Below are 3,682 nucleotides of genomic sequence, written 5' to 3'. Positions count from 1 at the left end.
ATTGCTTATTTGCTGAAAGAAAGATTGGACCATTTTAAGAAACAAAGGGTTAAAATGGTCATTTAAGACTTAACACTGACCAAGAGTAACTCCACGTCATAAAAAAAAAGTCATATCATAATCATGTCAACATGCCCTAAGGGGTTTGGTGAGCCTAGGCCGCGAGGCAGGCTGTCTAGGTTCCATTCCCATGGGCATCACCTCTTTGCATTAAGGCAAAGCAACTCTTTGGGCAAGGGGTGTGCCACGGGTTTAATTTGCCGGAACAAGCACACATGGTCAGCACAACTAGGTTTCTGTTTGGGGTGGTTTCCCCATTCCTTATGAAGAAAAAACTAGCCCACAACATTACTCACTACTACTGAGACAGGATCAGGTGCAATCACATCGCACATACTAAATGTGCCGCTGCACCTGAGCGCCACACATCTTTGGGATACAGAGGGGGCACCCAACAGCAGATGTGTGGCAGCGGCACACTGAATGTGTGAAATGTAATTGCACCTGATCCATATTCCTCACGACCTCTAGGGCGTGTAAAATCTAAGAATATCATGCATCATGAGTCGTGACAAAACAACCTTTCTTATAATGAGAACCAACCGTCACTGATTTTACACCGTGGGTTACCCATGTACTCAGCGGGGTCTTCTATTAAGCTGAAGGTCCAAGATCGAATCTCACTGATGCAAGGATGGGAGCTGCCATTGCTTTATCACTATTTTGGCACGTAAGACTGGGTGGTCGTGTCCTCAACCTGCAGTTTTACCTTTACAGGGAGCAGGCCCATTAAGTGACCGAGTTCTCAGTTGCCAGTTGCCGTAAAAAAAAAAATTTTGATTTTGCACTCTTGGCTATTCTGATGATGAGGGATTGTTTTTACCCTAAGACTTCTGGTCATAATCAGTCCCACGGTCTGCTGTCAAGTGTAGAGTTGTGTACCAACAGGGGCTCCGCGTGGTTGGTAGGAGCTGTCAGTGCAAGTCTTCCTGTGGTGCGACGTTGCAGGTTCAAAACCCCAGTGGTATGATTGAATAATAACTGGTGGGGGTCTGCCTAACCCCAGCTTGCCTTTCAAAAAAAAAGTAGAGTTGTGTCATACTCTGGTCAAAATCTCCACAGTTTTTGTGAAAGCCCTGAATACCCCGGATTGCACTGCAAGGCAATACCATGATGCAGGGTTGAGTTTCAGATGTTGCACATAGCCATCCTATCACTATTCATCACAAAGACCAATGTCTTGTTAACGGAACAGACCCAGTGATCGTGTCCGAGTACTTTATGCAGAAAGAATCACTATGCATGTAGTGATTTTATCCTTCGCACGCACCGATTTTCTGTGTTTGCATATACACGTGCAGAAATTTTCTGTATTTGGTGTGGCGTGTAGTTTACAAAGTACTCGGGACCGATCACCTAACAGCGCTTCTCTAGTTAATAATGGTGCATGCAGTTTTATAGGCTGTTACCGGGTAAACCTACTGACCTTGGCCAGATCCAGGTGAGCAGCTAAGCATAATTCTCATGTTCATTTTAGTTAATAGGGCTACTTTCAGTTAGATGACCATTCAGTTAGCAGTTAGGAAAATGGGAGATATTGATCAAAGCAATTTCACATGAACCGGTCAGATTCAGTTCGGATGTATATCAACCAATTGCAGCCTAATTGGATTTTTCACTAGAAAATCAACCCAAACTCGGGGCTTTTGACTAAGAAAAGGTAGAGGGTCAAGTCACCAAAATCAAGATTCAAGTTGGTAATGCATCGCATTTGATCACCGAATCCCTCAACTATTCCAATGAAAGAATACGACTCCTCGCCCACGTCCACTTACGAAATGGATGGCATGCATGGAAGGCACATATAGTAGGAATGAGGCATCCTTCTCAAAGGTCACATCACATCAGAAGGTTGTGTTCCTTGTGCACTCTACACATCAACAATGAGGTCTGTTTTATAAGAATACATCACCATTGTCACCTAGCTTTGAGAAACAAGATGAGCAGCTCGTTCTTAGGCTCGGCTCAAAAATTGAGTTCGGTGAGCCAAGCTAGCTTGTTAAGGTATCCAATCCGACTATGATCAGGGGAAGCTAATTGGCTAGAAATTTGGGTTCCAGGAGCCAAACTACTGGCGAACTCATTTAGCTATCCAAGCCAAGTACGAAAAGGGAAAGCTTGGCTTAGCTTACACACACACACACACACTTATTAAATATATTAGAAGGCACAACTTGGCTAAAACTCAGCATTTATTGAAGGACAGGCCGTGAAAGCCTTGCAGTTTTTAAGTAGCAAGGACTGCAATTTTCCGCCTGTGCTTATGTTTTTCCTTCTGCTGCTGCAACTCAAGGTCACCGTCTTCTCCCTGGAGTCCATCATGACCGACCAAATATCCTCTGCGAATAATTCGTTATTTAGAAAAAAAAGATGACACAATTAGGGGTGTCATTAATAAGAAGACCCGGGTTTAGTCCCCGGAGGTCCTTCGCTGAGCAAGGGTTTATCCCTTGCCCTCATTAATGCAAGGGGCTGACCCTCATGGGAATGGAACCCTGACCTCCCCCTAGTGGCGAAGGCCCTCTCCACTGTGACAAACCCTTTGGGGCTAACAGAGGGGATCTCCTTAATAAATAAAGAGGAGTTTTTTCTTTACCAAGAAAATAAAGAGGAGTTACCATCCATTCTTGATAGAACTTGAGCCACCCTTTGCCTTCCCTCTTCACACCTTAAATCTGCTCTCAAAACAATCACCTGTTCCTGCTTTCCAAACCCAATACAATATATCATTTCACACACACAGAGAGAGAGAGAGAGAGAGAGAGAGAGAGAGAGAGAGAGAGAGAGAGAGAGAGAGAGATTACCACAGGCATAGTTAGGGATTCCACAGATGCAAGAGTACTTGAAGAAGGGAGTTGCTTGATTGCTGCACCCTTGGACCTCAATTGGGGGAGCCTGTTTTTAGCCCAAGAAATCAACATGGTGATCATTGGGAATGCACGGTAATGTCAGAATAGGAATAAGGGAAAGTGGTGATTAGACAACGGGGCTTTTAGGTTCTAAAAGTCAAGTTTAACAGCTCTTACCGACCTCTTTGCTCTACCACATATAATTCATAAGCCGTATTTTCAACCCCAGCCCCTTGGGTGCTTTTGGATAACTTTGGGCTTGAAAGTGATGGGGCACATATCCTTTTGGTAATCAAACCACCTCCAGTTACCCTGTTTATATCATAAGAATATAGATGTTCTCTACCGAAATAAATAAATATTTTACACTGTGTCCTTATAGTTTAAGAAGCGTCATCATAATTATTGAGACTACCAGGCTGTTAGTGTTGGTCTGTAACGGCTACTATGGCCATGAAGCTTCAACCGTTGGAACCCATGCATTAAAGAGTTAGTGGCCCACTCTCTTTAACGCATGAGTTGCCAGGATGGTTCAGCTTTTTTCGGTTGAAATGACAATCCAATGGTAGTTATAAATAGAACCCAAAATTGTGAAAGAAAAATACTTTCAAAGTGTATAAACTCCCTTGAAGCAAGCTGTTTAACTTACCAAATTCGTCACATTCTTTTTCTTCTTTCTTTATGCTGCTTTAGTTCCCAATAACAGTATCACCGCCTTGGTTCTTGTTCTGATATTTTCTTTCCCTGCTCGCTACACTGCTTGTGTTTGTGGT

General features: G+C 43.4%; 1 long non-coding RNA gene across 1 annotated transcript; it reads right to left on the bottom strand.

Annotated features, from left to right (window-relative positions):
- Positions 1–2,348: 2,348 nt before the first annotated feature.
- On the bottom strand, positions 2,349–2,951 carry LOC149846472 (uncharacterized). Its single transcript, XR_016430529.1, has 3 exons — positions 2,865–2,951; positions 2,679–2,760; positions 2,349–2,399 (listed from the first exon to the last, which is right to left on the bottom strand). It is a non-coding gene; the product is annotated as an uncharacterized LOC149846472 (long non-coding RNA).
- Positions 2,952–3,682: the final 731 nt, after the last annotated feature.

The sequence above is a fragment of the Nuphar pumila genome, chromosome 2, assembly GCF_984573655.1.
Source record: "Nuphar pumila chromosome 2, dmNupPumi1.hap1.1, whole genome shotgun sequence".
Classification (NCBI taxonomy): Eukaryota; Viridiplantae; Streptophyta; class Magnoliopsida; order Nymphaeales; family Nymphaeaceae; genus Nuphar; species Nuphar pumila.
This window is presented reverse-complemented; position numbering and strand designations above follow the sequence as displayed.